Source organism: Lissotriton vulgaris, chromosome 8 (genome assembly GCF_964263255.1).
Source record: "Lissotriton vulgaris chromosome 8, aLisVul1.2, whole genome shotgun sequence".
Lineage (NCBI taxonomy): Eukaryota > Metazoa > Chordata > Amphibia > Caudata > Salamandridae > Lissotriton > Lissotriton vulgaris.
In genome coordinates, this window is record NC_141696.1 from 1141731879 (window position 1) to 1141747037 (window position 15159).

General features: G+C 45.7%; 1 protein-coding gene across 3 annotated transcripts in view; it reads right to left on the minus strand.

The window, feature by feature from the left end:
• The window catches only part of LRCH1 (leucine rich repeats and calponin homology domain containing 1), a 798407-nt gene that overhangs the window by 295250 nt on the left and 487998 nt on the right, over nt 1-15159 (minus strand). The window lies entirely within an intron of this gene.

The following is a 15159-nucleotide window of genomic DNA, read 5'->3' on the forward strand; positions in this document are numbered from 1 at the left end:
TACTAATGCTTAGTGCTAGCGAGTAGTGTGTTATGTAGCGTCCATCAAGACACTTTCACTGCAGCCCTGCTCGCCAACGAGCTGTCACTACACTCTGCCCACAACTATTCCTACACAGGCATCACCATTCAGGTGATCCTGAAAATAAAAGCGAAAGGTGCGAGCCCTCGCTCCAGTTCTGGCATAATGTGTTGTGTGTTGTTTCTCACCCCAGGGCATGTCCAGTGCCCACAACACCTCAGGTTAGAAGAGTCTACACCAGAAACACCAACTCACCAGCTGGTGCTAGAGCGGTGGTAGGTAGCCTTGCACTCAAGGGAGCCCGTGAGCCCATAAATAGAGAATAAAACCTCACGAAATAAATGTCCTGAAACCCTGCAATATTTCCCCATACATATTCTTTATTTTGATCCGGAAGACAGCGATGAGCTGTAAGACTCCCCTCTGCAACATCATTCATGCAGCACTTGTACTGTGCACTGATTCGCTTGCCCTGCGAGGTCACCTCTCCCATGCCCCGGAAGTGCTCTGCTGCCAAGCGTGCACAGGCGTGCCTTCCTCTGGCACCGTCCCTGGAGTCCACTTCCTTTCGCTGAGCTGCCATTCGGCTGCTGGAGGGTCTGGAGCTGGGCTTGGCTGGCTGTACAATCAATGAACAAGTCACTAGGCAGAGGTGTCAGGGCTTTGACACTTTCCTCTCGGGGGCACTGTGAGAAGCAGGACATCCACATCCGGTATGTGCCGAGTAAGGTGTGTCCTGTCCTTTTCCTGAAGACACCCTAATGTCTGACGTCAAGCTTTGGAGCGAGATAACAACCCCCCTCCTTCCTGACTCATGGCCTACACAGAAGCGCATCACTGATGCTACACAAAGCAGCACACTCAAAACATCTTATAAACAATTGCCACCTCGGTTTACTGGTTTGTTGGCACACCCTGTCACACATGACATCCATTCCAATGTATCTGTGGACTCTACAGAGGTGCACAATTTACTTTTTAGCTTTCCTCTAATAATATTTCCACTCTCCACTGGACGCTATATTGTCACCTATGGGCCAGGAACTCAGGGCCTAGTATTAGCACTTAAGCCGGCTGATATAAAAAGAAAAGAGCAATTCAATGTCTACATTTTGTAATTACTCAACATATAAAGGCAACCATAGCTTAATTTGTAAGTTGGCTACTGCAGCTTACACCACACATTGTCCCTGCTATGCTGCCAATGATAGTTACAACCCAACTACTTACCATCACACCCCTACAAGTGTGGCAATTCGGACTATTTCAAGCCCCCAAAGCTCCAAGAATGGCTTGGGCAGCAGGTAATAATTATTTTAATGTGTATTGAATTAATAATTAACTGTTGTGGTCATCTCTAAATTAGCCAGGCGGCTCCACCTTGTAGCAGACTGTCACAAGCGCTGGTGTTGACAATTAAGTGCTGGTGTCAAGCACCAGAAACCACCAGCTCAAATTAAGCACTACAGTTAACACGCCTTCCACTCAGCTTCATTTGTGTGGCAGTGGCTAAAAGAATTCAGGCATATGAGATTTGTACACTTTTTATATCGGCATCCATTGTTGCTTGACTCCTCTGTACAACCAGGGCACAAATCAAAGCTTCTCGCGGGTAGATGGCGTCTACCCACTATTTTCACAGGGTGGATGCCGTCTACCCTCCCAAGAGGTTGGGCCCCACAGAAATATGCTGAACTTGTCCTGGTGTAATTTTCAGACACTGTTTCAATTCTAGCAGCGCCTGCACGTTGTCGCCTTTCGTTCCAAGCAGCAACATGCAGACGGGAAGGAGTTTATCAGATTCCAGCTCATCCATAACAAAATCCAAGGTTAAAGGGCCATTGAGCCTCCTTTTGTTGGAATATCCTGGCTGGGAGCTATGGAGAGCCTCAAAACTAGATGCAATGGAGGGGAAAACAAAGGCTCACATCTAGTTGTTATCACTTCACAGGTACTTAAGAGAGGCATGCTTTTGACTTTGTTCAGTTCCTGTATATAACAGATATGCATGCTCTGTAAGAATGTCAGATGGGTTGGTTCGTACCAGTATTTACACAAATAATTTAAATACCACTATTTTGGTATATTTCTTTTATGGCGCTTTAGCACTACTCATCCCAATTCAGGGCGTTAGAGTGCTTTATTTCATACTGACAATCAATGTGTGTGTAAATCAATGTACATGATGTGTTACACAAGACAGGGAGGGTTACAAGGTGTAGGAGCCACATGTCCTTCATAGCTCACTGTGGTACAGTAGAAGGATTAAAATGTATGAACTGCAAGCAACAAAATGATTTGATTTAAAAGCAGTAACCCACTTACTAATTTACATAAAATAAAAATCTGTCATCTGCGTGTTACATAATGTGCTTTGCAGGAGACATATTAACCCACAATACTACTTTGATTCAAAGCTGAGACTAGACAAAACACAGATCTCTCCAGCAAATATGTTATCCTCCAGAATGATCTTACTATTAACATTCTTCCCCGAGATTTAGCAGGAACACAAAGATCACTGCAACAGGTGTCTTAACCCCATAATATATTTTAAAATACAGACTTTGCAACCAATTAAGCATAACAGATTTACTGCCATATTTCTCCCTGTTGCCAATTTCTTTGTGGCAGGGTTTTAAAAAATAAATGTATTAGGTGATGCCCAGATTTTTCATCCGGTTGCGTCAATATTTTGGCACAACCCCAATGCAAAATCTAATTTGTTAAATATTGTGCTCAAATGTACTCATGATAGACCTGCTAAAACTATGTGGGGTCTTAAGATCTGATGTCACTTCCTGGGAGGTCATGGTTTGTGATGTCACGTACCAGATCACGCTCCAAGATGTGACTTGCATACTGCCTAACTTGGTTAGCCCTCCCACTTCTTTTTTTCATGACTTGTGGTGGACAACCACCCACCTCCACCCACCTCCCATCCGGACTGTGGACGAAAGCTCTTAATGGCAGTGTAGCATGGGCCTTGGTGCAGCCAAGGAAAATGGCCGTCTCCAGACCTAATAGTAAAATACAGCCAAAAATGGGATGCACTGCACCGGTCACACTATTATTAGCCAGGCCCATGGATGGTTATAATGCTGAGTGTGTTACAGTGGAAGAAACGTGACTGGAATCCTATAACTGTGACTGGACACTGCAAAGAAGGGATCTCACAACAAGCCTTTTACACCAATAACAAGGCACTAGTTGACAAGGCTCACAATTCTGGATTCCTATGTTACCCTACTCACAGGCACTGCTTGGAAATCTTACTTTGTTTACTTACAATACCATTCACCACACACTGCTGCAGAGAGCTCATGCTGTTACTGTCAGTGGCGTGGTGAACTCCCCACTTAAGCAGCTTAAGCGGGCACTGCCACTGGCCCCAATGCTAATTCCTGGTTCATGGGCTTCTTCTGTCTGCACAATAATTGATAGGGAATATGATGACAGAAGGATGTGGGAGGTAGACTAACATGTACAGCAAAGGAAATGAAGAGAAGGGAGGAGATCATGACAATAGGGTCATTTGCAGAGAAAGGGACAAATACAAAACGACAGCAAAAGAGAAAGTAAAGAAAACGTAAATTTGAGAGACAAAAGTTGGGTTGTTGAAAGAACAGGAGGAGAAAGGAAGGTAAAGTGAAAATAAAATAAGCAAGAAAGGGGGAAGGGTGGCACGGAAAGGTGAATGGAAGGGTGAGAGTATGAATGGATGTCATGGTGAAAGGATAGATGGAAAATTGAAAGGATTGATAGGTGAAGGAGTGAATAGATGGACACATGGAGACATGGGCAATCGCATGAGAGGATGCATGTGTATATGAAAGGGTGAAAGGACGAATTATTGATGTTTGAGAAGAGAGAAGGGATGGCTAGACAGGAGAAAGATGTGCGGAAGGAAGATAACTGGGTGAAAGTAACAGGTTTACTCGCAACTTGTGCTTGGTGTTGTTAGTGGTATGGTTCAACTGGGGGGTATTTTAATGTTCTCATTACCTCCTTGGTTATTGTAGCACTGAGGGAGCCCGGCTAGAAAGAGAGCTCACATGGACGGGCGGCTCTAGAGCCAGCTAACAGGAGATGCACAGCCCTGGCTGGCCGGGGCCACGGCTGGAGCGGGGCCGGACGGGCAGAGTGGGCACAGGGCATTTCCCCGGTGCGTTGCTAAGGTGGGGGCCGGTTTTGGGCCCCTGGGGGGGCAATTTAGGTTACCAGGGGCTGGCAATATAGGCCGCCTGTAAAAAAATCGACTAAAACCGGCCCTAGCAAATAACTCGGAAGCCCCACCCGCCCCCTCAGGGGGACCGGCCGAGCAGTTTCCCAGGGCCGGTTTTGGTTCCCAGTCCGGCCTTGGGCTGCAGTAAGTCCACAAAGCTGGGGGATGGTTACACTACTGGTGCCAGATAATTCACTGACACTGTCCTGCTGGAGGCCAGCCGGTGCTGACAGGGCCCTGCTGGAGGAAACCAGTGCGGACATGGCGTTGTTAGAGGAAACACACTCCGCTAGAATCTTATACCTCTATGAGAGCGGTGGGCATGTGGGGTAGGTGGGAGGGAGGATTCAAGTTGAGAAGCTGCTTTATAAGTACACTAGTAGTGCTCCCATTTTGTATGTCCAGGTAACCTGTTTTCACAAAAAACACACTGGTCCGCTTGAATTTAAAGTACTGAATGTTGCTAATTGCTTTGTTAGAATGATCTGGACGAGGACCAGCAGAGTTACGCAAAAGGATGTGGCAGCTATGCAAAATATGTGAGGCGACCTTGAAATGTGCACGATCGACAGAATAACTGCTTAACAGTATTCGTGCCACTCCCAAAAGCACAGCAGTGCCAATCGTGGTGTATTTGTGGCATGTTGTCATGGGTGGGGGCACTAACTTTAATTACAGTTTTACTGGCTAATGCCCAGGAAATAAAGGGCTGCATTTTGGAAGCATGGTAGGACTTCTTCCAATCAAAAATACCTCTTGTGCAGTGCATAAAATTCAGACGAATCCGGAATTAGATACTTTTATAAAAAAATGTAATCGCCTTTCTCTCCACTCCTGCGCCTGTTTCTGCATTATCCAGGGAAAATGGGGCGATGTGCACTTTTACAACTGGCTCATTCAGATAAACATACAAGTCCTGAGAAATGCTTAAAACTAGGCAAGGGCGGCGAACTAAGCTCCGTTTGTGGAGTTTGAGGAGTTTTCAGCACTCCGCTCTCCGCAGAGCTCACAGAATGCAGAAAACTCTGCTCTGCAGAGTTTTTACCTCGCTCCTGACGATAAGTTGGCAAGCAGGAGCTGCCGCTCGGGCAGAATTTCTGCTCGAGCGGGAGGAAAATCAATGCAAACTTCAGTTTGCGCCGCACTCCGCCGCTTGTGGAACTTCACTGAGTGTTTTTGTCACTTCGCGAAGTTCCGCATATCGGAACTCTGCGAACTCCGTTCAGTCCTACTTAAAACACATTTACGGATATAAAATTACTACACTGCTCCCCAGGATGAGGAATGCCAATATTCTGCCTTCTCAAGTGGCACTTATGAAAGCAGAAATCCCACCAGCATGGCAGATTGCTGCAGTCACAAGTTCGAGGATTCGGACAAGGAAAATGGAGACCCCTGGGATGACAGGGTGGGCCTCTATAGGAAACACCATCAAGCTTTAAGTTTGAGGGTATTCACAACCATTCTGCAGTTTGCTTCCCATCCTGGTTTTGCACACAACACTACTCCTGAAATGGGTGCAAGTAAGTTTGTCAGTATATGGAACGAGAGGGTTGTATTAGATTGGATTTCTACAAAGAAAAATAATTTTCCACTTGAGATTTAAAAAAAAAAAGTACATTTATTTCATATTTACACATGAAGAATATTACACCTGGTTTGAACACAAACATTTAATGCACAGAAGTACTCCTGGAAATCTGTGACTGGTGTATTTTTCCAGGAGAAATCTATGATTGGAGTAGATTTACAGGAGTCACATTTTTTTAATAGACCAAAGCTTCAAATATCTTCACCATAAAAGAGTACAAAGGAGTTTAACTCCCTTTCTCTTTGAATTCATAGGTTGTACGCAGTGAGTAACTATGCGCAAATACTTCAGAGTTATACTTCTGTTTATACCCTTCTACAAATAGGTGAAAATTCAGTGGCGCAATGCAAAATGATGGGGCCCCAGATGTGTAGAGAGTCCCACGAGTATCCAATTTCTCACACATACATACATATTTATCGTGAGCTAAATGGAGACCCCTTGAAGTCTTCAGAGTACCTAAAGGGTTGGGCCAAATTACACAGATACAAGTTACACATTTCAAAAGTAATACCCCCACACTGTGAAAGCAACTCACAGGCCCTACTTTGGTTCTTTCTTTCCTATCAATTAAGTACACCAAGACCTTTTGTGGTGTTAGAACGGCCGCAGTTTATTCACATCATAAGCTGGTACATACTTGTCATGATGTCACTGATAATCAACATGTTCATTTCTTGCTTATTTTGGACTACAACGTAAGGCATTTTCATAACAGATTACACATTATACATCCTATACTTTATTGCATATTAATAGCCATAACTTGCCTAATCCTGCAATGCATCATCCATACATTCATGATGACTCTTAAAGGTTGTCATAAATCACTTTCCAGCTGCCGGGACAGCCCTACTTCTGTCACTTACTTGGTAGTGGCTTGGAGGCTTCAACTTGCTACCGAATTTCTGACCTTCGTGGCCAGTGGCCATGCCTGGGCTACAAGTGCCATCTCCGCCCAGTGCTGACCATTTCTTACTGTTTTGTTTGCCCTCAGGTATCCCTGCCATGAGGCATCCAGTGACGTTGCCCAGGGACTGGTCTCAAGAGTCTCTGCCATAAGGTATCCCTAGTAACTTGTTCTGACAATTACACTGGTCTCAAGAGTCCTTGCTGTAAGGCATCCCAAGGACCATGTTCAGGCAATTGTTTTTTACCTCCTTATGTGAAGATATTTATTGTTAAACCTTGTGACTCCTCGCCCCCTCGTCACACTTGGGCTACGACGACTGCATTCTCTGGTGTGGGTGGGTGGGAGGTATCTATTTCCTCCGGCGACAAAGCTGGGGACTGCTTGTCCCGGTTGCCTTTTAGGCCGTGTTTGTGACCATGCCCCTCTTTCTTGATTGGGATCTTTGAACCCAAACTCGCTTGGTCACTCGCTGACCTTTTCTTTGACGCGCGGTCATGCCCTGCTGCTACAGTGCCCTTTGTCTGTCGCCGGTGGGGGGTGTTAGCCTCCCTCGCTCTAGGGTCAGTTGTGCCTACTGGTCGGCTGTAACACCACCTCACCCCCAGCTGTGCACGCATCTCACGGGCCCTCCAGCCATTCTTTCTTCACCATCAATTATCTACACTAAGAACTTTTGTGGGGTCAGAACAGCTGCAGTTCAATCACATCATAAGTGGGTACACACATTTCATGATGCATTGGTCAACAACATGCTCATTTCTAGCTTATCTTGGACGACAACATAAGGCATTTTCATAATAAATTATACATTGTACATTCTATACTTTCTTGCAAATTCATAACCATAACTTGCATAATCCTGCAACGCATCATCCATACAGTCATGATGACTCAAAGGTTGTCATAAATCACATTCCAACTGTCGTGGGAGCTCTACTTCTGTCACTTACTTGATACAGTGGGTTGCGGCTTCGAGGCTTCAACTTGCTGCAGAATGTCTGGCGTTCATGGCCCCGTGGCCATGCCTGAGCTTCAAGTGCCGTGCCTGCCCAGCGCTGACTGTTTTTACCCTTTTGTCTGCCCTCAATTATCCCTGCCGTAAGGCATCCCAAGGACCTTGTTCAGGTAAGTGCCCTTTTACATCCTTGTGTTAAGATTTTTATTGTTAAACCTCGTGACTCCCCGCTTTGTTGGAGGTGGTTAACCTACCACCGAAAGCTCCCCCCCATGACTAGTAGAAAATTAGCTGCTTGAGTGCAGTGGCGACCGACATGACTCGCAGGTGGTGGGGAGGGCGGCGGGGGTGAGGGGGCCCACAGGGGGACGGGCGCAGAGTTGCAAAATGGAAATATAGAAATAAAAAATTAAGCACTTCCCTTGCCGCCAAGTCCCGCGTCTTTGCTCCTGCTCTCCTCGTGGGACGGGAAGCCAGGAAGAACAGCCAGGCTCCCCTTACATCGCTGTAAGTAAGCACCCAGGCTCCCAAGACCAATCACAATGCTGCAATGCAGCGTTGTGATTGATTTTGATCCACCTAGTTCGACACGCAATGGGGGCCTGGGCTTGTTCTCCACGCAGGCTGTAATGTAGCCTGCATGGAGAACGGGGAAAGTGCGCATGACTGGTTTGGGCGGCCGTGAGGGCTGACCAAACAGTCATTGTGCACTTAGGAGTAGGCAATCCACTCTTCCCCTGCCCTGCTCCGTGAGCAGAGCAGGCCTGCCCGCCCACATAGGAAACATAAAATGATGATAACTCAAAGTTATTATCATTTGATATTTCCTTTCCAGTGCTCAAAGCAGTGGGGAGATGCACCTTTGCCATAGCAGAGGAGCCGCCACTGCTCGAGTGACCCCTACAACATTCAGGAGGAAAGCGTTGATCGCTCCCCTGGACAGATGAACCTGGCTATCTGTGTAATTCCCGGGGAAACAACCAGAGGGAGTCCCTTGGATTCAGTGATATCCAGCATTGCTGTACCCAATAGAGATAGTAAGGTTTGGGTCTTTGCCCTCCGGGAAAAAAAAATCCAAGCCCTGATGTCACTTAAATTATGCAGCAAGAAATGGCAGTTATGCCATGTAATATTCTTGTGTCGTGGCCATATTACTAGTTATTTTGCCATCTTGTCTCTGTTGACCCTACCTGGTCGTAGGCTTCCTCCTCATCCTATCTGTGCCGTATTTCATTACCGCCATTGTCAACTGAAGGGTGCTTGGTTGAAACCTCAGCACAGACTGTGTGCTGTGAGTCGACCCTTTTTAATTACTGGGTAAACCGGATATGCACACTAATAGTTATGTGGCAGGTGCGGTAAATCCATCCTTTTATGGCAATCTGCTTGCCCGCTGAATCGCTGGACTCTAGTGGCCTTGGGTATAGTGCCTTCACGTAATCCCTCCGACAGGGGCGGCCTTAGGCATGTGCAAGCTGTGCACCTGCACAGGGCCACCAAACCCCAGGGCCACCCCACCAATATATATCCTTAATATAATAGTCCTCTGAGGATGGATACATATTTGCGTGGTGGCCCCTGGCAGGGATTTGGCGGCCTCTGGCTCTGTTCCACTTCCAAACACCCTGACCCCCTCCCCCCCTCTTCACTGACCCACTCCGCCCCGACCGGACCCCCTCTTCCGGGGCCGCCTACCTACGCTCCCTGCCCAGGGCCGCCATGAGCCTAGAGCCGCCCCTACCTCCGATGTACCTCTGTGAGGATATTCTGCTCCCCTGCTTAATATGTGAATGTGATCCTGAGCAGGGGTCCGTGGCTGCCCTAGTTTGTCCCCAATCTATTGGGTATTGTAAGTAACCTAGCTCACCGTCAGCATCATTGGAACATGCGATTTCCTCTGTGACAAAAGCTTGGGACTGCTTGTCCCGCTCACCTTTTAGGCCGTGCGGTGCTTGTGACCACATCCCTCTTTCTTGATTGGGTCCCTTTGAACCTCTCCTCAGTTGGTCTTTCGCTGATCTTTTCCTTGGCGTGCGCTTGTGCCCTGCTGCTGCCGTGCTCTTGGTCTGCAGCCTGCGGGGGTGTTAGCTCCCCCCTCTAGGGTCAGCCGTGCCTCCCGGAAGGCGGTAAATCTGACTCATGCCTACCAAGCCTTCAGTGGCCCGAATTTCTGGTTCTTCAGGGACCCCTCTGAAATGAGCCCACAAAAGCCCACACAATGTAATAATCAAGGAACCCTCGCACACCCCTAAACGTCATTACGTTACGACGTCTTCCTGTTCCGTTCACTCTTCCCTCATTGAATTGTCAGATGGAAGGAAATGTCCACCGTGCCAGGCATACACTCTGCCCACAAAATACCAAGACAACCGCGCTAAAAGCGGTCACTCGAAACTGACTTACGTGATCTTTTTTTTGTGCTTTGAAAAACACTTTCTTGCAAAGAAGGAAATGATATGAAAACATGGTTTGAGGTCAGAACGGAAGCAGAAGTTTAGCCAAACACTGCACTTCTTCAACACGCACGACAAACATTGGAATAAATACCAAAAATAAAAATTATCAAAGGACTACTTCAGCAGGGAAGCATATTTACAGGCAGAGACAGTATTTATTCATTCCAGGAAGAAAAAAAATACACTCCAATTATAGTTACACGCGTTGCAGTGAAAACTATTTGTTTTAGTTCATTCTGATTTGTCTGAACAATACCCAAATTGAAACATGAACCTCCAAAGAAAGCATTTGATATCCGAGTTTTGGCCCATGTCAGCTAGTTTCCTCGTGCATGGCGTGGTAATCTTGTTCTCAGGTCAGTGTCTGATACTTAAAGCTCACAGTAACTACCCACTAACCCAGCAGTAGTGAAATGAGCCCAAAACAGCTGATTTCTACCGGTCACAAACAGAACAGCTGAACACTGCTGTCACAAACAGAGGACTGAAGAGAATCCTCACCTGACCGGGCAGCATGTCCTCTGCACCCTCAAGCTGCCCAGCCAAACACTTAGGGGTAAAGGACACCTCTAGCAGAGCAGCACCAATGAGCGAGCATCCTTCCAATCCCATACACTAAGCATGGGCGGAAAATCCGTTACGCTCGCGGATTTTGCGGATTTTCGGTAAATTCGCAATCCGCGAGATTCGCGAATTTCCCGCAAAATCCGCAAATCCGCGAGCAGCGGATTTTATGGCTTGCTCGCACTGTTCGCGTGAGTTCGCGGCTTCCCAGTTCAACTTCGCGCCCCGCGAATAAGCGCTAAATTGCAGAAATACGATCTTAGCAAAACTGAAACTACTTACCAGGTTCAAAAGTTCAAGCTCATCATTAGTAGCCATTTCCTGTAGTGCTTCCTGAGGGGCCCCTCCAGAGTTCAGTTGCCTACTTGCAACTATTATGTGACCCTGCTCTGACCCTCAGAATAGTTACACAAAGGTCCTGAATTACAGCTAAGGCAGACAAGCAGGAGCCAGGCTGGAAGTTCAAATCCAGTGACACATTAATCAGCCCCTAATTCATTATTGTCAGTTGGGGCACGGCAGGTGTTGTAACTAATTTTGCAACAATGAAAGCACTTAGCAAGTGCAAAAGATCACTAATCAGGAAGCACTAAGGAAGCAGGTGCCAGCTAAAAAAATATTCTGTGACACATTAATCAGCCCCAAATTAATTCAGGTCACTTGAGGCAGGGAAGGTGTGCTTTGCTTTGCCACAATAATGTACACTGGACAACCAGAGGGTGCTGTGATGAAACAGAGGGTGGCATGGGTGGGCCAGAGGGTGGCATGAATAGTCAGAGAGTGGCAGTGGTGACAGAGAGTGGCAGTGATGAAGAAGAGTGTCCCAAACAGGCTGGACACGTAGAAACAACAAGTTCGCAAAACTTGCTACCCGACAGGTAAGTTCGCGTTTGCGAAATTGTACAAAACCCTCGCGAACTGGCAGAAACCCGCGCGAACACACCAAAAAAAAAAATCCGCAAATTCGCGAGAATTCGCGGATTTTGCGGATTGCGAGTTCGCAAATCCGCAAAATTCGTGAACGCGAGATTCGCAAAATTCGCCCATGCTTACCATACACCCATCTGTCTAATTAATCAATCACGAAAATAACACAAGCTTGAAGAAAACGATTTCGATGAACCCTTGTTCTATACTGCACTGATGTTAAACCAATGTATTATTTGTTTCAGAGGGAAAATTGATCGATTTTACTGAAACGTATAGAAAACACACATTCATTTTTGGAAATGGCCACGGATACAAACTGAAGAAGTAATCAGGATTTATTGCGATAAAGCATACCTTCTGAATTGCAATACAATTTTACTTTGCTATTTTTTTTTAATGGATACACTACAACCGTAGAGTGAAATCATAGCTAAACGTCAACCGGATTTTCACAGAGAATCATCAGGATATACATTCACAAGAACAAAGAGTCACTGAAACTAAATCAAAATATAAGATGAGCCATTTATCTAAAACTATTTAAACTGAACACACTACATCGATCCTAAACCAATCATAGCAGCAGCAGCAGTCACATTTTCACTGTCGCAAAAAAACACTACATTTGTCATTACACAGAAATTATCCACTTAAACTCACAGAGAGGTGAGGGTCTAGGGTCCTGTCATATCTCAGCTTCAGGCAACTCTAGCTCTTTGTTGAACAGACCTACAGTTTCCAGTATACATAGAGTGTGCTTTGGGTCGGTCCCCTTGCTTATGATTTAATGGCTTCAATGTCTTTCAGATGTCTCCACTTGGTTCAGTGGTTTTCCTCCCTATTCGTGCGTCTGTTCCACTCCGGAGTCTTTCGTTCTTACACGGTTTCCAATGGGTGACTTGTATCCTCCCACTACTGATGTTGCTTCCATATAGGGAAATTATTTTTTCGTTTTCTCAGAGTGCCCCATGGGAGTGCATATGTTTTCTTGCTCTCTACCCTCATACGCTGTTTCTATCGTTACTTTGCTCCACCTCCTCACCAGTTTGTCTGTTATTTACCTGTGCCTCCTGCTCACTTAATTTTTTTGGGGAAATATGCCCCACCACCCCTCAGGCCCGGACTGGCCATGGCGGGCACTGGGCAATCCCCCGATGCGCCGCACCCCATGGGCTCACGGTTTTTTACAGGGCCGTTTTTGCCGTCATAGCTGCAAAATCTGCCCTGCAACAAAATCGGCCGAAAACCGGCCCTAGTAAAGCGCTCGGCAGCACCTCCACCCCCCCCCCCCCCAGTGGGGAGAGAGGGGGGAGGGGGGGCGGCCGAGCACTTTGCCAGGGCCGGTTTTGGTTCCCAGTCCGGCCCTGCCACCCCTGCGCTGCCACCCCACAACTCCCCCAAGGCACACCTATCCTGCTTTTCAATATTTTTCATTGTTTAATAGGCAATCCTCTATCCTGAAATGTGGTTTTACCCATTTCAGTATTAGCATCCATGAGTGCACATGTGCAGGTGTTGAGCACATAGAAATGCTTTTGCATTATTTGAATAAACCCATTGCAAAGTGGCTGCCACAGATGTGCCTGCATCCACTCAGCCACCTTCGTATGGATTTGTTCAACTAATACAAATGCATTTGGATGAGCATACATTCACTGCGTCCAACTTTGAATGAGTTTGTTCAACTATTACGAATGCATTCTAAGATGACCACGGTGCATGTGCGTGCATCCGCAGTAGGTATCTTACACAAAAGATCATTGGCAAAACCAATAGGATTTGCAGCTGAGACATTAGCATTGCCAATGCTTGTTTAACATACACCACTATAAAGACTAATGCATATGTGAAGGAATAAACTGTTAGCTTAGTAGGAAAATGAAAGGAAGCTCAATTACTGACGTCAGAAGCACTATATCCTAAGCCAGGTGGGTGGTGCAACATCTACATTTTACTGCCTTGCTTTTTTACTGTCATGTTCCCTCGCAGAAGATTGCCAGTAGATTATGACTGAGAACCTACCTGGAAGGGACAGCGTGGTATACTTAGTCAATATGTAATCTGGCAATCACAGGCCATAGACTTCAGACCCAGAGAAGACTTTAAAACCCACAGCAGCATTGCCATTGAATTATAAGGGACCTTACAGGATCAGAAAAGTAACCCCAAGCATACATGCTAAGTTTGCAGACGGTAGAATCAATAATATCATATCAACCATTATGACTATAGGAGACGAATCCACAAAAGTTAGGAAATGCAAGTCATAACAGTAATTGACCTATAGTATCCAGTTCAGCAATAAGTCTACCACACACAGCAAAAAAACTGCTTAAACATCAGCAATAAATATTTTTCATAACTTCAATAATTTTGTTACCTAACAACAGCTTTCCTTTTTTTTTTACATGTATTTATTATTCAATCCATAGCAAATAACAGGACATAATTCATACACAGTTGTTCAATGTCATAACAAAATATATTAAAACATAACAGAGTCCTAACTACTGATAGAGAAAAAAATAATTATACACAGTCCATTTTACCCAGACCATACAATTAATTCAGATGTTCTACCACCAGGCTCCAACTCTGCATGCCTAATTGTTTCCGCTTCATTGATTTAAGAGAGAAAAGGCTATATTCTAAATTAAAAATATTATAAAATTTATCCCGCCACATTTCAAACGTAGGGGCGTCCCGCTGCAGCCAAACTGATGCAATATATAGCTGTGCCACCGCCGCTGCAATATAATATAATATGTCTGAATTTATATGTTAGCTGGCCTATTTGTACATCCTAACTACAGCTTTCCAGTGTCTGAAAATAAACACATTATACTAACACTCTTTTTATTTGGTAAACCATACAGAGACTTTTCCACAGAAAAACTCGGTTTCATCCTAAAGTAAGCTTTTCAATTTGAGTAAATTCATTTTTCAGGCTCAGCTTTGGCATTGGAAAAGCAGTAACAGTGCAGTTGCATGGACAGACAGAACCAGTCATGATTTGAAAATTCTGCTTTTTATCCCCATGTCGCACCTTACTTTTCACAGACAGTCGCAGCCACTTAACAGGCAAAGGAGGTATGGATAGGTCTTTGTGTAAGGCCTAGTTTGTAGAATGCCTTTCGTAAGGTAAAGCTTTGGACTGCTTTTTGTTAGGGAAGGGTGGCTAGGGTTCAGTCGCCCTCCAGCCACATACAGTGCACGTCGCGGACTGAATTCAGGCCTTCAGTTTAGTTCACGCATGAAAGGGTAGTGGCTGGAAAGTGGTAGTGCTTGTACTATTAAAACGATTCAGAAAAGGGGGGGTGGTGATGAACAGAGTGTCTGAATTAAGCAGACCACTCTTACCCAGTCCAAAGATCAGGGCTTGATCCATCACCGTTATTTAGCTCACTGCACCATCCCAGCTCAGAACCTGGCTATATGCAAATCAGTCTGTCCCTGGCCCAGTGCATCATGGGAACAGAGCAGACTAAACTACCAAGCGAATTC